The sequence below is a fragment of the Aegilops tauschii genome, chromosome 6, assembly GCF_002575655.3.
Source record: "Aegilops tauschii subsp. strangulata cultivar AL8/78 chromosome 6, Aet v6.0, whole genome shotgun sequence".
NCBI classification, from domain to species: Eukaryota; Viridiplantae; Streptophyta; class Magnoliopsida; order Poales; family Poaceae; genus Aegilops; species Aegilops tauschii.
The window spans coordinates 73,830,427-73,851,569 of record NC_053040.3 but is presented as its reverse complement, the minus strand read 5'-3'; positions in this window follow the sequence as shown (position 1 = coordinate 73,851,569).

Genomic DNA, 21,143 nt, shown 5'->3' with positions numbered 1-21,143 from the left:
TGAAGTGACGGTTCAATAACCTCATCAAGTCTCCACCATCCTCCCACTCAATTCTTTTGAGAGAAACTTTTCGTCGAGAAAGGACCCGTTTCTAGAAACAATCACTTTTGCTTCCAGATCTGAAATAGGAGGTATACCCAACTGTTTTGGGTATTCTATGAAGATGCATTTATCCGCTTTGGGTTCGAGCTTATCAGCCTGAAACTTTTTCACATAAGCGTCGCAGCCCCAAACTTTTAATAAACGACAACTTAGGTTTCTCTAAACCATATTTCATACGGTGTCATCTCAACGGAATTACATGGTGCCCTATTAAAGTGAATGCGGTTGTCTCTAATGCCTAACGATAGTGGTAATTCGATAAGAGACATCATGGTATGCACCATATCCAATAGGGTGCATTTATGATGTTCGAACACACCATCACACTATGGTGTTCCAGGCGGTATTAGTTGTGAAACAATTTCCACAATGTCTTAATTGTGTACCAAACTCGTAACTCAGATATTCATCTCTATGATCATATCATAGACATCTTATCCTCTTGTCACGACGATCTTCTACTTCACTCTGAAATTACTTCAGACTTGTATTTCATCAAGTAAATATACTTAGAATCTACTCACATCATCTGTGAAGTAAGAGCATAATGATATTCACTGCGTGACTCAGCACTCATTGGATTGCACACATCAAATGTATTACTTCCAACAAGTTGCTCTTTTGTTCCATCTCACTGAAAACGAGGCCTTTCAGTCATCTTGCCCATGTGGTATGATTTGCATGTCTCAAGCGATTCAAAATCAAGTGAGTCCAAACGATCCATCTGCATGGAGTTTCTTCATGCATATATACCAATAGACATGGTTCGCATGTCTCAATCTTTTCAAAAACGAGTGAGTCCAAAGATCCATCTACATGGAGCTTCTTCATGCATTTTATACCAATATGACTCAAATGGCAGTGCCACAAGTATGTGGTACTATCATTACTATCTTATATCTTTTGGCATGATCATGTGTATCACTACGATCGAGATTCAATCAACCATTCATTTTAGGTGCAAGACCATTGAAGGTATTATTCAAATAAACAGAGTAACCATTATTCTCCTTAAATAAATAACCATATTGTGATAAACATAATCCAATCATGTCTATGCTCAATGCAAACACCAAATAACAATTATTTAGGTTTAACACCAATCTCGATGGTAGAGGGAGCATGCGATGCTTGATCACATCAACCTTGGAAACACTTCCAACACATATCGTCATCTCACCTTTAGTTAGTCTCCATTTATTCCGTAGCTTTTTATTTCGAGTTACCAAAACTTAGCAACCGAACCGGTATCTAATACCCTGGTGCTACTAGGAGTAAAGTACACATTAATATAATGTATATCCAATATACTTCTGTCGACCTTACCAGCCTTCTCATCTACCAAGTATCTAGGGTAGTTCTGCTTCAGTGACCGTTCCCCTCATTACAGAAGCACTTAGTCTCGGGTTTGGGTTCTACCTTGGGTTTCTTCACTAGAGCAGCAGCTGATTTGCCGTTTCATGAAGTATCCCTTCTTGCCCTTGCCCTTCTTGAAACTAGTGGTTTTACTAACCATCAACAATTGATGCTCCTACTTGATTTCTACTTTCGCGGTGTCAAACATCACGAATAGCTCAAGGATCATCATATCCATCCCTGATATGTTATAGTTCATCACGAAGCTCTAGTAGCTTGGTGGCAGTGACTTTGGAGAACCATCACTATCTCATCTGGAAGACAACTCCCACTCGATTCAAGCGATTGTAGTACTCAGATAATCCGAGCACATGCTCAACGATTGAGCTTTTCTCCCTTAGTTTGCAGGCTTAATAAACTTGTCGGAGGTCTCACACCTCTTGACGTGGGCACGAGCCTAAAATCCCAATTTCAGCTCTTGGAACATCTTATATGTTCCGCGACGTTTCAAAATGTCTTCGGTGCCTCAATTCTAAACCGTTTAACATTACGCACTGAACTATCACGTAGTCATCAAAACGTGTATGTCAGATGTTCGCAACATCCACAAACGACGCTCGAGGTTCAGCACACCGAGCGGTGCATTAAGGACATAAGCCTTCTGTGCAGCAATGAGGACAATCCTTAGTTTACGGACCCAGTCCGCATAATTGCTACTATCAACTTTCAACTAAATTTTCTCTAGGAACATATCTTAGTAGAACTAAAGCGTAAGCTACGACATAATTTGCAAAGACCTTTTGACTATGTTCATGATAATTAAGTTCATCTAATCAAATTATTTAATGAACTCCCACTCAGATAGACATCCCTCTAGTCATCTAAGTGATACATGATCCGAGCGAACTAGGCCGTGTCCGATCATCACGTGAGACGGACTAGTCATCATCGGTGAACATCTTCATGTTGATCGTATCTACTATATGACTCATGTTTGACCTTTCGATCTCTTGTGTTCTGAGGCCATGTCTGTACATGCTAGGCTCGTCAAGTCAACCTAAGTGTTTCGCATGTGTAAATCTGGCTTACACCCGCTGTATGCGAACGTTAGAATCTATCACACCCGATCATCACGTGGTGCTTCGAAACAACGAACCTTCGCAATGGTGCACAGTTAGGGGGAACACATCTCTTGAAATTTTAGTGAGGGATCATCTTATTTATGCTACCGTCGTTCTAAGCAAATAAGATGTAAACATGACAAACATCACATGCAAATCATAAAGTGACATGATATGGCCAATATCATCTTGCGCCTTTTGATCTCCATCTTCGAGGCGCGGCATGATCACCTTCGTCACCGGCATGACACCATGATCTCCATCATCATGATCTCCATCATCGTGTCTTCATGAAGTTGTCTAGCCAACTATTACTTCTACTACTATGGCTAATGGTTAGCAATAAATTAAAGTAATTACATGGTGTTTTTCATTGACACGCAGGTCATACAATAAATTAATACAACTCCTATGGCTCCTGCCGGTTGTCATAATCATCTACATGCAAGTCGTGATTCCTATTACAAGAACATGATCAATCTCATACATCACATATATATAATTCATCACATCCTTTTGGCCATATCACATCACATAGCATACCCTGCAAAAACAAGTTAGACGTCCTCTAATTGTTGTTGCATGTTTTACGTGGCTGCTATGGGTTTCTAGCAAGAACATTCCTTACCTACGCAAAAGCCACAACGGTGATATGCCAATTTGAAAGAACATGTGGTGCCCCCATGTTTGGTTTTGGTAATTGACGACAATCTCTATGGACTAATGGTTGCCTTGAGTTATATTTGAAGGTTTTGTCCATAGGCTTTTCTTGGAGTACATGTGTTGGTTTCAAGGAGAGTTTGTGTTGACCAAGGTGCTATTAAGGAATTATCCAAAGATTGGTCATGTGAGAGTTGAGCTTATTGCAAGCATGTCTTGAAGAAGAAGATTATGTGATCATTCATGTTTACCTTCAAGACATCATCCAAATGAAGAGAGTTGGAAAGATTCTAGGTTGATCAAGACTAAGTCAAGAGTGAATCAAGTTGATCAACTCACAAAGCGTAGAAGATGTACCGAGAGGGATCAAGTGATCCCATGGTATGGTAAGCATTGTCCATTGTGCTTTGTGTACTAACCCATGGTCTATGTGAGAGTTCTATGTGGGGTTAGGTACGTGTTCATGGGCTTGCGTCAAGAGGAAGATATCACTCAACCCATGGAGAGGATGACATCAAGTGGTGATCGTCATCAAGATTGCCGTGTGCAAGTTCAAGTGGAGCATCACGAAGAGATCAAGTGCTTGAAGCTTGCCGTCCATTGTGGTGACAATGGACTTGTGAAGATGTGCCGAAGAGTGGCTCACCCATAGTGGACTATGGGGGAGTAATCATCTAGTCTTCATCGAGCCAACGCAATCAAGAAAGGTGGTCCAACTTGAGGGTGTCAAGATCGTCATCATCTAGCTCAAGTGGACCATGTGCAAGGCAAAGGTTTTCCCTTGATAGGTTTTCTATTTTACCGGTCTCATGGTGGTAGTTGGGAGACCGGGTTATAGGATCGATAGCCGTACTATCAAGGGGGGCTCTCAAGTGAGTAGCTTGATCGTATCATTCGTCGAGAGCTCAAACCATTGCATCCTTGCATCATGTTTCTTGGTTCTTGTTTGGTTCTCTTTGTGAGTCTTAGATCTTATGGTCATCTTGATGACAAGCTTGAGTTCATCGAAAACGGAGTTTGCATGCGTCTTCTATGATGTTTTCGATGTTGGAGGTTTTACCGGTCTTATCCGAGGAAGGGTTCTCACCATTTTCTTTGGGCCTTTTCTCATTTGCTTCTTATTGGTATTTCTATCAAGATTGTGTTAGCCCTTGTCGCTAGCTTTCCAACAAACTTGGTTTCGTCGAATTCGGAGTCCGTTTGCAAAAGTTGTCTCAGTTTTGGTGTCCTTTAAAGGGGCTGCTGCGGATGTAATTTTTTACTACCGCTCTTGGGAGCGGTACTACCGCGGCTCCTGAGCGGTAGTACCACTCCGGACCAAAATCTCGTGTTTTGCTCAGCGGAAGTAGGCACGGAAGTATATTTTTTTGTACCGCTCGCAAGCAATAGTACCGCTATCCCTAGCGGTAGTACCGTGGGGACGAGCGGTAGTACCACTCCGGAGGTTCTACTGGCCTTTTGCCTCGTCACTGTTGTTTTTCAAAGGGGTACTACCGCCCTAGCGGTAGTACCGCTCCTTGGAGCGGTAGTACCGCTCTGTGCGGGCTGTGAGCATAACGGTTGGATTTTTCCGCACCTATAAAAGGGGGTCTTCTTCCCCATTGAACCTTATCCTTTGATCTCGTGTTCTTCCCCCATTGTTGACCTTCTTCGAGCTTGCTAACTCTCAATCCCTCCATGGATTCTTGCTAGTTTTTGAGGGAAAAGAGAGAGGAGATCTAGATCCACATTTCCACAAATCACTTTCTCCTCTATGTGAGGGGAACCCCTTAGATCTAGATCTTGGAGTTCTTGGTGTTCTCCTTCTTGTTCTTCCTCTCATTTTCCTCCCTAGCATTAGTTGCTTCGGTGGGATTTGAGAGAGAAGGACTTGGGCACTCCGTGTGCCCTTGCCATTGCATTTGGTGCATCGGTTTGAGTTCTCCATGGTGATACGTGGAAGTTACAAGTTGAGAAGCTTATTACTCTTGGGTGCTTGGTACCCTTGAGCTTGTTCCTCTTGGGTGCTTGGGCGCCCTAGACAGTTGGTGGTGTTCGGAGCTCAATCATTGTGGTGTAAAGCTCCGGGCAAGCGTCGGGGTCTCCAATTAGGTTGTGGAGATCGGCCCGAGCAATTTGACGGGTTCCGGTGACCGCCCCCAAGGGTTGCCAAAGTGTACGGGTTCGGTGGCCGCCCCCAAGGGTTGCCATTTGTACGAATTCGGTGACCGCCCTCAAGGGTCCCTTAGTGGAATCACGACATCTTGCATTGTGCAAGGGCGTGAGGAGATTACGGTGGCCCTAGTGGCTTCTTGGGGAGCATTGTGCCTCCACACCGCTCCAAACGGAGATTAGCATCCGCAAGGGTGTGAACTTCAGGATACATCGTCGTCTCCGCGTGCCTCGGTTATCTCTTACCCGAGCCCTTTACTTATGCACTTTACTTTGTGATAGCCGTAGTGTTCCTTGTTATATATCTTGCTATCACATAGTTGTTTATCTTGCTTAGCATAACTTGTTGGTGCACATAGGTGAGCCTAGTTGTTTTAGGTTTTGTGCTTGACAAATTAACCGTTAAGTTTATTCCGCATTTGTTCAAGCCTAAACCGTAATTATTTTAAAGCGCCTATTCACCCCCCTCTAGGCGACATCCACGATCTTTTAATTGGTATGAGAGCCTCGTCTCTCTTTGTTAGGCTTAACCGCCTAGAGGGTAAAGATGTCGACTAGGGGATTAGGATTCTGTGACACACTTAGTTTCGATGGCACAAATTTTGATGTTTGGGTAATTCGCATGCTTAATCTCTTTTAGGGTCATGGACCCAAATTTAGAGCGAATTGTAGATATGGGTTTTTCTCCTCCAAAAGATCCCCAAAGATTATCTTTAGAGGATGAGAAAAACTCTTATCTCAATGCTCAAGCTTCTAATATGCTTTTCAATGCTTTGAGCAATGTAGTTATATTTCTACTCATGCCTTTCCGGGATGCTCATGAGTTGTGGACAAAGCTTCAAGATAAATATGGCGTGTCCAAGTTTTGTGGGGATGATTGTTCTCCCTCCACCTCCGGTCGGGTAGTGTTCTCAACTTCTTCTACTTCACCTACATGTGGTTTGCCACAAGGTAATGACATGGTGAGTAGTGGTGTTCATTGCAATGATGATAGTGCGCTTAGTTTTTATAATCCTTCATCACTTTCTTGTTGCGATGCTTCATCTTTGGACTCTAGAACTTCGAGCACTCCAAATGTTTCACATGCTTGTGTTGATAGTCCTTGCATATCATGTACAAATTTCTTGACTAAATCTCATGATGATATGCTTTCTATGTCTTGTTGGCATGATAAAAATGCATGTATTTCCTCGAGTTGTTGTGCTAACAATGTAGAGGAAACCCAACACTCCATGGAACAAGATGTGGTCTTGAATGGTGCGTCAAGGGATCCCACATCATCATCTATTTCTTTTTGCCTTATGGCCAAGGCTTCAAAGGTATCTCCCACTTTGAATCCTAATATATCTTGTGATAATATTGATGATGACAAGAGTGATGATGATGTCGATTATGATGATGTTGCCTCCTTAAAAATTAAGGGGGAAATAATTTTTAAAGCTCTTCTTAAGAATAAAATTGCTCGTTCCAACTTCATGGAAATCATGTCTATTGCTATTGAGGGCAAGAAATATATTGATGAGTTGGAATCTCGTCTTGAGGAGCATGAGGTCACCATTGATAAAATGGAAGGTCATGAGCGTGATTACGCTAATGAGATTGCGGACCTCTCTCAAGCTCTTGAACTTGAACAAACCACCAAGGAATCTCTTAAGGAGACTTTTGCTCTAGAGTTATCTAGAGTGAAGGAATCTCATGATAGAGCTCTTGAGGTGGCCAATGTTTTTGAAACTAAAAATGCTAAGCTTGAAGTTGCTCATGCTAGACTCCTTGAGGATTTTGAGCACCTCTAAAATGGCTCAAGGGTCATCAAGGGTGAGCTCATCAAACTCACCGAGTCTCATGCTCAACTTGAAGCTTCTTATTTAAAAGAGCTTGACAAGTTGCCTTCTCCTCTTGTTGTTAATGATGATGCTTGTGCTACTAACTCTATTTCTTATGAAGCATCCATTTTAAAGGAGAACGTTGAGCTACGGGCTCAACCTGAGTTGCTATCTAGCAATTATGGGAAATTGGAAGAAAGCCATGAAAAGCTCTCAAGCTCTCATGATGATCTTCTAGTATCCCATAATGTGCTAAAGATAGCTCATGAGGCCATGATTGCTAAGGTAACATCTAGTGAGCCTCATGTGGACACTAGCACTACTTTTAGTCAAAATGCTATATTGCCTTGTGCTAGTCCTCGCGATTCATCCATGCATAACGTTGGTACATCTTGTGATGAATTGATTTCCTTGCCTTGTTGCTCTAACGATGAAGCTTATACTTCCTCCAGTGCTTGTGTTGAGACTAACCATGTAGAGGAAATCAAAGAGCTCAAGGCCCAAGTCACTTCTTTGAAGAAATACTTGGAAAAGAGTCATGAAGGGAAATTTACACTCAACAACATCTTGAGAGTGCAAAAATCCCCCAATGACAAAGGTGGACTTGGATTCAACTCCAACAAGAATAAGAAGTCCAAGATGAACAAAAAGAAGGGCCAAGAACAAGTCAAGAATTCGGCCAAGATTGTTTGCTTCAAGTTCAAAGTAGAAGGGCATCATGTTAGATCTTGCCCATTGAAGAAGAAGGCCATTAGTGACAAGCAACAAGGGAAGCGGCCACAAGTTCGATCTCATGCTCGACCACAAGTTGAAGAAAGTCCTCTTCCCAAGAATCCTCAAGCTAATGCTTCTCAAGTTGAGAAATCAAGTGAGAAGAAAGTGAAGAGTAGACGTTGCTACTTATGTCGTGAGAAAGGTCACCTCGCCTCTTCATGCACTAGTGGTAACTTATCCAACCCAATTATTATTGATGATATCTATTCTCTTGGGAAGGATAATGTTGGCCATGTGTTTGCCAAATTTGTTGGTGCTCAAAGTGGTGTCAAGAAAAGAACCATTTGGGTAGCCAAGCCTATTGTGACTAACCTCTTAGGACCCAACTTGGTTGGGGACCAACTAGCTCAAACTTGATCAATAGGTGTTGTTGGAGGGCATTGGAGACTTGGCTACATTATGAAGATTTAAGGGGACTTCATCATTCTTATTGTCTCAAGCCAAGTCAATTGGGTTATGAAGTTTCTATTCTAGATCCAATGTGCCTCCTTCCGGTAACTTGTACTTAAATTGTTTACATCGAAAGTTACTTGCCCCTTTGCATGTTTTGGTTTTGTTCCTTGCATGTGGTTGTATATGTTGTGCCTCCAATTTGCTTATCTTGAGTAATCAAGTATGTGTGTGTTGGTTTGCACATCATGTACGTGTGTGTAGTGTGTTGAGCCTTTGCGCATCTTGTGTGTATGTTAGTTGGCTCTTGTGAGAGATTAATGGAACATCCCATTTTGGGGGAGTGATGTTCTTTGTGCACCTCACGGTCCATAAATGTGTTTACATGAGGAATACCACCTAGTATTGATATTGCAAGCTTATCTAGTCACTATGTGGTATGTCTTCTCATGAGAAATTCAAATTCTAAATAGTCCATTAATTATCTCTTGTTGGATCCTATTTTTGCCTCTTGTTAAGTTTTCTTTAATTGGTATCACATTATGGGGGAGTAATATGCTATGTATATTACTAGCCTAGAAAATGTGTACATTTGAGATATTGTCACCTAGAATTGATATTGTAAATTATATTGTTCCTACGTGGCATTTTAGCTCTACAAGTTGCAATTTGCTTGTGTTTGGTGTGAAGATGATGTCGGATACCCTTGCTCTCTACCACCGGGAATTATTTCCAAATACTTCTTGTCTTCTGACAATTGGTACTCACTTATGTGTGGTAGAAATTATTGATCATCTTCACGTTGGCGTTTGCTTTTTATTTGCCTTATCTCTTGCCAGGTTTGTGTCAACTCCCATTGCCTTTCGTGCCACTTGAGGATCTTGCTGTTTTCTTGATCTTGTCTAGTGTTTTCCTTGATATAGTGAACGTGGTGATCCTACCTTGTGCATTTTGTATTCAAATGCAAATTCTCTATAATGCACAACTCGTGGGGGAGCTATCCTATTTTCTATAAAACACTAAACTTGTGATCCATTTTAAGTGTGTGTTGGTGGACGACAAGCCGTTTCTTTTTGGTACTTGTGCCATCATGAAACTTTGTAGAGAGCTTGGCTTGTTTGGAACCATCCTCTCTTTTGGGAGTTTGATATCATTTTGTGGGTTCCAATGGATATCTCATTCCTTGATGTATCTTTTAATGATATCTCCAAGTGATGATTTCTCCATTTGGTATTATTTTCACTTGGTATTTCCTTGTATTTTGGTATCGGTTCTTGAAAGTCTTGAGCGTGCATATTAACTTCATGTAGTTTCCGTGGCATGCTTTCTCTCTTTGACCCAATATATAGGGGAAACTCCACCAAGTCTCAAATTGGATGAGATGTGCATGAATTTCATTTCCATATCTATATGCACATATTTATGTGGAGTTTGTCCTATGTATTGTTGGTGTTTCTAACTCTTTGGTCCCAATGAGTTTGGGTACCATTTTGTTTGTGTTGTTGTTCTAGGAACAATTGGAGATGCATTGGATGCTCGGCTCACTCACAAGGAAGGTGTTGTCACCATGTGCTTTTTGGAGTCAAGCTAGGATGATCAATGAACTACTTTGTACCTTCAATTTGTATCTACTACATCCTTCCAATGTTAACTCGGTAATAAGTATCTTCATATACTTCATGCACACATTTCTTGCATCAACTTTGTGTAGGTTGTATCATGGCATGTTATTCATTCTCTCTTGTGATACTTGTTTCCTTTCTCAAAGCATCCCAACAATGATCTCTTGTTGCTAGTTGTGATGTCTTTGATGGTTGTGTGGTAGGAATTCATTTATGTACAATAAGACCATATCTAGCCATGTGTTATGCTTCCAAGCAAATATCTTATTGGTATATCTATGACTTCCTTTTGGATATCTTGTTCCTTCGTGTTGTAACTATTTCGGGTGTACATCCTTCTTTGTAGATATATATCATCATGATCTCGTCTACCTAGAACCTTATACACTTGAGAGAAATTACATCTCTAGATGATATCCTTTCTTTCACGTCCACCTTGTCTTTCTTGTTATTTCTTTGGTGGCTCCGTGTAAGCTTTTGCCTTGAGTGCATGTCTTATCTCGTTGCATCTTGATGCACTCCTGTGTGGTGAAGATTATTTTCCTCATGCTTATCTCTACGAGGCTTTTGCCATCTTAATTGGTATCCCTCGTCTTGATGAGGCTTTCATCTTCTATCTTCACCATGGGTTGTCACAAGTGTTGGTTATTCATTTTGCATTTTTAGTGTGCTTGTGAACCCTTTTGCTTGGTGTGTGTGGGGAGGACATGTCATGGCACCTTGTATCTCCACTATCCAAGACTATGTTGATGCTTAATGCTCATTCGTACATTAGTCTTCTCAAGTGCTTTGCCATGACTCACACACATCATTTTGGTTGAGCCTACTCTTAAGTTGCCTCTTTTATATGTTGCTCAACCATTTGTTTGTTGCAAGTGCTAGGCTTTGTTTCCTATATGCTCACTTGCACTTGTTGTGAGTTTCTATTGATTTTCGGGGAGTGATGATCCTATTTTGTGCACTCGGTATCCTAATGCAAATATTGTAAGAAGTGCACAAATCATGGAGAGCTTCACTAGTGTCTTTAGAACACTCTGTTGCTCTCTTGCACTTGTCGTGAGGTTCTATTGATCTTGGGGGAGTGACGATCCTATTTTGTGCTTCTTGTATCCAGTTACAAAACTAAATTGTGCACAAATCATGGGGAGCTTCTCTAGTTTCTCTAGAACACTCCTTTGCTCATATCATAATTTATTTCATTCATGTGGCACGTAGGATCATTGGTCTAGTTGGCTCAATTGATATCCGTTGATTGCTTGCTTCAATTGGTATCTTTTGATTGCTTGTTTCTCTCTTTCTTATGTCTTTGTGGCATATCTTTCTTTTGTAAACTTTGGGCCTAAATATAGTTTGTGTTCCTCCTAGTATTTACCGTCAAACTTGTGTATTGCATTCCACTCTCTTGTTGAGAAATACACAAATTATGGAGGAACACAATTTATATTGGCCTTCTAAGCTTTTCTCCATTTTGGCAATCGATGCCAATGGGGGAGAAGTTTCAGCGAGTTTTGTGGAGAAGTTTAGAGAATTCTCTCCTCTTGCTTTGGTTTTGTTCCTAAGCATTTGCATCTCTTACTCATGCATCATTGGTTGTTGCATTGCATGGTGATGCATAATTCCTTATATAAACTCTCTTGAAAGTGATTGTCATCAATTACCAAAATGGGGGAGATTGAAAGAACATGTGGTGCCCCCATGTTTGGTTTTGGTAATTGACGACAATCTCTATGGACTAATGGTTTCCTTGAGTTATATTTGAAGGTTTTGTCCATAGGCTTTTCTTGGAGTACATGTGTTGGTTTCAAGGAGAGTTTGTGTTGACCAAGGTGCTATTAAGGAATTATCCAAAGATTGGTCATGTGAGAGTTGAGCTTATTGCAAGCATGTCTTGAAGAAGAAGATTGTGTGATCATTCATGTTTACCTTCAAGACATCATCCAAATGAAGAGAGTTGGAAAGATTCTAGGTTGATCAAGACTAAGTCAAGAGTGAATCAAGTTGATCAACTCACAAAGCGTAGAAGATGTACCGAGAGGGATCAAGTGATCCCATGGTATGGTAAGCATTGTCCATTGTGCTTTGTGTACTAACCCATGGTCTATGTGAGAGTTCTATGTGGGGTTAGGTACGTGTTCATGGGCTTGCGTCAAGAGGAAGATATCACTCAACCCATGGAGAGGATGACATCAAGTGGTGATCGTCATCAAGATTGCCGTGTGCAAGTTCAAGTGGAGCATCACGAAGAGATCAAGTGCTTGAAGCTTGCCGTCCATTGTGGTGACAATGGACTTGTGAAGATGTGCCGAAGAGTGGCTCACCCATAGTGGACTATGGGGGAGTAATCATCTAGTCTTCATCGAGCCAACGCAATCAAGAAAGGTGGTCCAACTTGAGGGTGTCAAGATCGTCATCATCTAGCTCAAGTGGACCATGTGCAAGGCAAAGGTTTTCCCTTGATAGGTTTTCTATTTTACCGGTCTCATGGTGGTAGTTGGGAGACCGGGTTATAGGATCGATAGCCGTACTATCAAGGGGGGCTCTCAAGTGAGTAGCTTGATCGTATCGTTCGTCGAGAGCTCAAACCATTGCATCCTTGCATCATGTTTCTTGGTTCTTGTTTGGTTCTCTTTGTGAGTCTTAGATCTTATGGTCATCTTGATGACAAGCTTGAGTTCGTCGAAAACGGAGTTTGCATGCGTCTTCTATGATGTTTTCGATGTTGGAGGTTTTACCGGTCTTATCCGAGGAAGGGTTCTCACCATTTTCTTTTGGGCCTTTTCTCATTTGCTTCTTATTGGTATTTCTATCAAGATTGTGTTAGCCCTTGTCGCTAGCTTTCCAACAAACTTGGTTTCGTCGAATTCGGAGTCCGTTTGCAAAAGTTGTCTCAGTTTTGGTGTCCTTTAAAGGGGCTGCTGCGGATGTAATTTTTTACTACCGCTCTTGGGAGCGGTACTACCGCGGCTCCTGAGCGGTAGTACCGCTCCAGAGCTGTACTATCGCGGCTCCTGAGCGGTAGTACCGCTCCGGACCAAAATCTCATGTTTTGCTCAGCGGAAGTAGGCACGGAAGTATTTTTTTTTGTATCGCTCGCAAGGAGTAGTACCGCTACCACTTGCGGTAGTACCGCTATCCCTAGCGGTAGTACCATGAGGTCGAGCGGTAGTACCGTGGGGACGAGCGGTAGTACCGCTCCGGCGGTTCTACTGGCCTTTTACCTCCTCGATGTTGTTTTTCAAAGGGGTACTACCACCCTAGCGGTAGTACCGCTCCTTGGAGCGGTAGTACCGCTCTGTGCGGGCTGTGAGCATAACGGTTGGATTTTTCCGCACCTATAAAAGGGGGTCTTCTTCCCCATTGAACCTTATCCTTTGAGCTCGTGTTCTTCCCCCATTGTTGACCTTCTTCGAGCTTGCTAACTCTCAATCCCTCCATGGATTCTTGCTAGTTTTTGAGGGAAAAGAGAGAGGAGATCTAGATCCACATTTCCACCAATCACTTTCTCCTCTATGTGAGGGGAACCCCTTGGATCTAGATCTTGGAGTTCTTGGTGTTCTCCTTCTTGTTCTTCCTCTCATTTTCCTCCCTAGCATTAGTTGCTTCGGTGGGATTTGAGAGAGAAGGACTTGGGCACTCCGTGTGCCCTTGCCATTGCATTTGGTGCATCGGTTTGAGTTCTCCACGGTGATACGTGGAAGTTACAAGTTGAGAAGCTTATTACTCTTGGGTGCTTGGTACCCTTGAGCTTGTTCCTCTTGGGTGCTTGGGCGCCCTAGACGGTTGGTGGTGTTCGGAGCTCAATCATTGTGGTGTAAAGCTCCGGGCAAGCGTCGGGGTCTCCAATTAGGCTGTGGAGATCGGCCCGAGCAATTTGATGGGTTCCGGTGACCGCCCCCAAGGGTTGCCAAAGTGTACGGGTTCGGTGACCGCCCCCAAGGGTTGCCATTTGTACGGGTTCGGTGACCGCCCTCAAGGGTCCCTTAGTGGAATCACGACATCTTGCACTGTGCGAGGGCGTGAGGAGATTACGGTGGCCCTAGTGGCTTCATGGGGAGCATTGTGCCTCCACACCGCTCCAAATGGAGATTAGCATCCGCAAGGGTGTGAACTTCGGGATACATCGTCGTCTCCGTGTGCCTCGGTTATCTCTTACCCGAGCCCTTTACTTATGCACTTTACTTTGTGATAGCCGTAGTGTTCCTTGTTATATATCTTGCTATCACATAGTTGTTTATCTTGCTTAGCATAACTTGTTGGTGCACATAGGTGAGCCTAGTTGTTTTAGGTTTTGTGCTTGACAAATTAACCGTTAGGTTTATTCCGCATTTGTTCAAGCCTAAACCGTAATTATTTTAAAGCGCCTATTCACCCCCCCTCTAGGCGACATCCACGATCTTTTACAATTGCTATTTACCCTTCATAAGGACCCTCTTCATCGAATCCGATCTGACTAAAGTGGGAGAGACAGACACCCGCTAGCCACCTTATGCATCAAGTGCATGTCAGTCGGTGGAACCTGTCTCACGTAAGAGTACGTGTAAGGTCGGTCCGGGCCGCTTCATCCCACAATGTCGCCGAATCAAGATAAGACTAGCAACGGTAAGCAAATTGAACAAATCATCGCCCACAACTACTTTGTGTTCTACTCGTGCATAGAATCTACGCATAGACCTAGCTCATGATGCCACTGTTGGGGAACGTAGTAATAATTCAAAATTTTCCTACGTGTCACCAAGATCAACCTAGGAGATGCTAGCAACGAGAGAGAGGGAGTGCATATTCATACCCTTGAAAATCGCTAAGCGGAAGCGTTACAAGAACGCGGTTGATGGAGTCGTACTCGCGGCGATTCAAATCGCGGAGGATCCGATCTAGCGCCGAACGGACGGCGCCTCCGCGTTCAACACACGTACAGCCCGGGGACGTCTCCTCCTTCTTGATCCAGCAAGGGGAGAGGAGAAGTTGAGGGAGAACTCCAGCAGCACGACGGCGTGGTGGCAATGGAGCTCGTGGTTCTCCGGCAGAGCTTCGCTAAGCACTACGGAGGAGGAGGAGGAGTTGGAGGAGGAGAGGGCTGCGCCAAGGGAAGGGTGTGGCTGCCCTCCCACCCCCTCACTATATATATGGGAAGGGGAGAGGGGGCCAGCCCCTCTAGATGGATCTAGAGGACGAGGCGACGGCCAGGGGAAACCCTAGATGGGTTTGGGCGCCCCCACCCCCTAGGAAACTTGCCCCCCAAGCCGGGAGGGGCGGCTGCCCTAGGGGTGGCGGCCCCACCTCTCCTTGTTATGTGAGAGGGGTTGGGAGGGGCGCACAGCCCCTTAGTGGGCTGGTTTGCCCCTTCCCCTTGGCCCATAAGGCCCCCCAACGCTTGCCGGGGCCGCCGAAACCCCTTTCGGACATGTTGGCCATAGCCTGGTACCCCCGGAACAATTCCGGACTCCAATACCCTTCGTCCAATATACCGATCTTCACCTTCGGACCATTCCGGAGCTCCTCGTCATGTCCGGGATCTCATCCGGGACTCCGAACAACCTTCGGTAACCACATACTATTTCCCATAACAACTCTAGCGTCACTGAACCTTAAGTGTGTAGACCCTACGGGTTCGGGAACCATGCAGACATGACCGAGACACCTCTCCGGCCAATAACCAATAGCGGGATCTGGATACCCATATTGGCTCCCACATGTTCCACGACGATCTCATCGGATGAACCACGATGTCGGGGATTCAATCAATCCCGTATTCAATTCCCTTTGTCTATCGGTATGTTACTTGCCCGAGATTCGATCGTCGGTATCCCTATACCTCGTTCAATCTTGTTACCGGCAAGTCTCTTTACTTGTTCCATAACGCATGATCCCGTGGCTAACTCATTAGTCACATTGAGCTCATTATGATGATGCATTACCGAGTGGGCCCAGAGATACCACTCCGTCATACGGAGTGACAAATCCCAGTCTCGATTCGTGCCAACCCAACAGACACTTTCGGAGATACCTGTAGTGCACCTTTATAGCCACCCAGTTACGTTGTGACGTTTGGTACACCCAAAGCATTCCTACGGTATCCGGGAGTTGCACAATCTCATGGTCTAAGAAAACGATACTTGACATTAGAAAAGCTCTTAGCAAACGAACTACACGATCTTGTGCTATGCTTAGGATTGGGTCTTGTCCATCACATCATTCTCCTAATGATGTGATCCCGTTATCAATGACATCCAATGTCCATGGTCAGGAAACCATAACCATCTATTGATCAACGAGCTAGTAAACTAGAGGCTTACTAGGGACATGTTGTTGTCTATGTATTCACACATGTATTACGGTTTCCAGTTAATACAATTATAGCATGAAGAATAGACAATTATCATGAACAAGGAAATACAATAACAACCATTTTATTATTGCCTATAGGGCATATTTCCAACACTTCAATCCCAAATCGCACCAAAGTAACTAATAATATGGAGTTACAAGGGAGGAAGAACAAGAAGGAAATTAACAAATGAATCACATGATCTAGATCCAATAGGTTCCCCTCACTAAGAGGAGAGATTGATTGGTGAAGATGTAGATCTAGATCTCCTCTCTCTATTTTCACTCAAGAAGGAGCAAGAACCATTGAAGGGGTTGGGAGAAGGAAAACCCAAAGAAGGTAAACAATGAAGGAGATAGAATTTGCCAAAAGCTCGGGAAGCATTGGGGAAGAAGACCCCTTAAATAGTCCCCCCCCCTCGAAAATCAAACCGTTATGTGTAGATACACGCAAGGGAAGTAGTACCACTACCTGGGATTCAGCTAGCGTTAGGCAAAAATCACGCAAAGGTACAGGGAGATACTACCGCCCAACGGCACTGGTAGTACCGGGTCACTAGCGTTGCACAATCGCTATATATGGTCCGAGCGGCTCTTTCGACAGTAGCGTGAGCAGTTCTTCGACCGGTAGTACCGCCGTAGGAGGGAGGCACTACTACCGATGCCGAGGCCAGTGCTACTGCTCCTGGAGAAGATAGTTGAAACACTCTGCGCCATAACAAGCATAACTTCTTCAAATGAAATCCGATTAAGATGAAACCAAGTTTGTTGGAAAGATAACAACACGCTGATAGCTCTATTTTATACGTATTTTTAGAGCTCATTTGTTGCATATTATCTCCATACACTACTGGAATCAGCTAATTTGCCATCTGCCAGCTCTTTGCCGTCTGCTAGCTGAAGGCAAAGAAGCTCTTTGCCATCAGCTACCCAAAAGCAGACGGCAAAGAAAGGGCAGACGGCAAAGAAGCTCTTTGCCATCTGCCAGCTCTTTGCCGTCTGCCAGCAGACGGCAAAGAGTGAGGTGGCCCTCACCCCCCGCCCGTTTGGGAAAAACTTAACGGGCCACCTCTTTGCCGTCCGCTAGCAGACGGCAAAGAGGCAAAAAAGCGGACGGCAAAGAGGGGCGGACGGCAAAGAGCTCACTACCTAACGGCCCGTACCCCCCGCCCGTTACTCACTTCTTCTCTTCCTCGCCGTTTCTCTCGTCCCACCCCCCCGCCGCCGCCGCCCCGTCGCCCCCGCCGCCCCGGCTCGCCGCCGCCCCGGGGCCCCGTCGCCCCCACCGCCCCGTCGCCCCCCCCGCCCCGGCCCCCCGCCGCCCCGCGCCCCACCGCCCGGGCCCGGCCCCCACCGCCCCGTCGCCCCCCCTCGCCCCGGCCCCCCGCCGCCCCGGCCCCGCGCCGCCCCGCGCCCCACCGCCAGGGCCCGGCCCCCCGCCGCCCCAGGCCGCCTCCTCCACCGCCCCGCCCCCCTGCTCCACCGGCCTCCTCCACCCCCCAGGTGAGCCCTCCTTTTTTCTGTTTTTTTCCTTTTTAGTTTAGATTTAGTTTTAGTTGTAGTTTTAGGTTTAGTTTTAGGTTTAGTTTAGTTTGAGGAAAGAAGAAGAAGAAGAAGAAGAAGAAAGAGGAGAGGAGGAGAAGAAGAAGAGGAAAAAGGAAAGGAAGAAGAAGAAGAGGAGGAGGAGAAGAAAAAAGAAGAAGAGGAAGAAGAAGAAGAAAAAAGAGGAGAGGAGGAGAAGAAGAAGAGGAAAAAGGAAAGGAAGAAGAAGAAGAGGAGGAGGAGAAGAAAAAAGAAGAAGAGGAAGAAGAAGAAGAAGAAAAAAGAGGAGAGGAGGAGAAGAAGAAGAGGAAAAAGGAAAGGAAGAAGAAGAAGAGGAGGAGGAGAAGAAAAAAGAAGAAGAGGAAGAAAAGGAAGAATAGGAAGAAGAAGAAAAGGAAAAAAAAACCCGACCCGACACGGCACCCCGACCCCGACCCGGCACCCCGACACGACACCCCGACCCCTAGACCCCGACCCCGACACCCCGACCCCGACACCCCGACCCCGACCCGGCACCCCGACCCGACACCCCGACCCCGAGACGGCACCCCGACCCGACACCCCGACCCGGCACCCCGACCCGACACCCCGACCCCTAGACCCCGACCCCGAGCCTGACCCGACACCCCGACCCCGACACCGACACGGCACCCCGACCCCGACCCGGCACCCCGACCCGACACCCCGACCCCGAGACCCCGACCCCGAGCCTGACCCGACACCCCGACCCCGACACCGACACGGCACCCCGACCCCGACCCGGCACCCCGACCCCGAGACCCTGACCCCGACCCCGAGCCTGACCCGACACCCCGACCCCGACACCGACACGGCACCCCGACCCCGACCCGGCACCCCGACCCCGAGACCCCGACCCCGACCCCGAGCCTGACCCGACACCCCGACCCCGACACCGACACGGCACCCCGACCCCGACCCGGCACCCCGACCCCGAGACCCCGACCCCGACCCCGAGCCTGACCCGACACCCCGACCCCGACACCGACACGGCACCCCGACCCCGACCCGGCATCCCGACCCCGAGACCCCGACCCGGCACCCCGACCCCGAGACCCCGACCCCCGACACCTCCCGCATTGCTGACGTCAACTGGCGGACGGCAAAGAGGCGCTCAAATTTGCCGTCCGCTGGCGGACGGCAAAGGCCGCCGTTAGCCGCCTAACGGACTAACGCTGGCGGACGTCCTGTATTTTTGCCGTCCCTCCTTTTTGCCGTACGCCGCTGTAGGCAAAGGACTCTTTGCCGTCCGCCATAAAAAGCAGACGACAAAGGACCTGTTTACCGTAGCCTACTTTGCCGGAGCCTTTTGCCGTCCGCGGCTGACGGCAAAGGCCTTTGCCGTCCGCCGTTCAAGCCTTTGCCGTCCGCCGTGGTAGACGGCAAAATAGCTGTTTCCTGTAGTGATATATCATATGTCCCATTGAACCAAATGCATGTTCATTATGCATGATTTCTGGTTTTCACTCTTTTCACTGTGAGCATTGCATAGTTAGTGTTTTCATTTAGTTTCCTTTGTTTTCTTGTGTCTACTAGTATTTTGGAGCAATGTAGAACCAATCATGATGAAAATGTCAAAGATGGTTTCAACACAGAAGACATCCAGGCAACACACTTAAGCATTTCGGAGCGCCAAAAATGGCTCTTTTTTCCAAAGTGTTGAAAATCAATATCTAGTACCACATGTGCATTGGCGTGGTTCACACAATTCCAACAAGCCCAAGAACGTCAAATCAGAGTTCATACGAAGAAATGACGACCAATTTACTTAAGGAGTCCAGAGCGTTCGATGACGCACGATACGACCGGAGTGGTCGTAGCGCTGCTCGTACCACGCTAGAAAAGCCCGAAACGGCTCACATCAGACAAGAGTCTTAATGGATTTTGTCCCCGTTTATTCCCATGACTTCCTTGACTTCTAAGAGAGGTACTAGAAGAGGATTTGGCTCAATAGAGCCATATTCCCGAGAGGTAAAAATCTTTTCTCGGGCATGTGCCTGTTATCTAAATAAAAAACAAGGCGGAAGCAAAAGAGAAACGGAACCAACATATCCTACAACAAAAAAGATGCATCGCTAATTGATAAACAACTAATAGGGAAAGTCGAACAGAGGTTTGGGTTGTTTTCTTGGCGGAACCAAGGGAAAGGCAGTACATTCAGCACGTGAGGGAGATAAGAAGAACCTTGAAGGCGTCGATTGATCAACCGAGTCCCATGCTAAAACCATCTTTGGAAAGGAGATGAGTACTCTTTTTTTTTTTGAGAAAAAGGAGATGAGTACTCGACAGGCATGTGTTGCCGAGGGCCGAACAGAGTATTGGGCTGAGACTTGTATTCCTTTCCGGGCCTAGTTGCTCTTTCTCATCTGTTGCCGCTGCAAAAAATAATTTAAGTTCCGTGGAGGCAGGAAGACATATCGATGGCGCCATGAGCTTACACAGTGACTCGAGATAGTAAAGAACAATTGAAAGAAACAATAGGGGAAGAAATATAGGCGTACGGGAAGTGGAGTTTCTCAGCCCGAGCTCAAATGAGCTGGGGTTAACAGTAAAATCAAAAAAATTCAAAAAGAATTTTTAAAAATCTGAATTTTTTTATGACAAACATTGAAAAATGTTATAAGAGCATGCAAACTTTCATTATGGAATCACATTCCTGAAAGGTGTGGCAAAAAATACAAAATCAATACTCTGAAAATGCTACTTTCGAAAGCATTTTGAAGCATTGATTTTTTTTTTTGCCACGACTTCTACAAATATGATTTCATGATGAAAATTTTGAAGCTCTTAGAATATTTGTCACAAAAAAAAATCAGATTTTATTGATAATGTAATGTTTTGATTTTTTACTGTTCACTCAAGCTCATTTGGGCTCAGGCTAAGAAGGTGACTATCCAGGCGTACGCTCTTTTATCGGAGGATAAATATGTTATTCTCAAAGTACGACCTTTAGCCTACCAAAAGTTTTACATATATTTTGGAACAGACGTAATACTTTTTAGAGTTCAGTTTTTTCAGCCAGATTGCAACTTAGTACGCGATAATCACGACGAAAGTTCGTCGCTGGCTTCTCCAACTTTTAGATACGATTTTCTCATATGGTGTACTGAATTCTGTTTTTTCATACACTCATCATACTGAAACCGACCCCCTCTAAATTTCTGGAAGCCTGTTATTAGCACACAGCTATGTCATATGCCTTCAGTGGCTCAAGTTTCAGTTGTACCTCAACTTCCATGAGATGAGTACACTGCATTTGT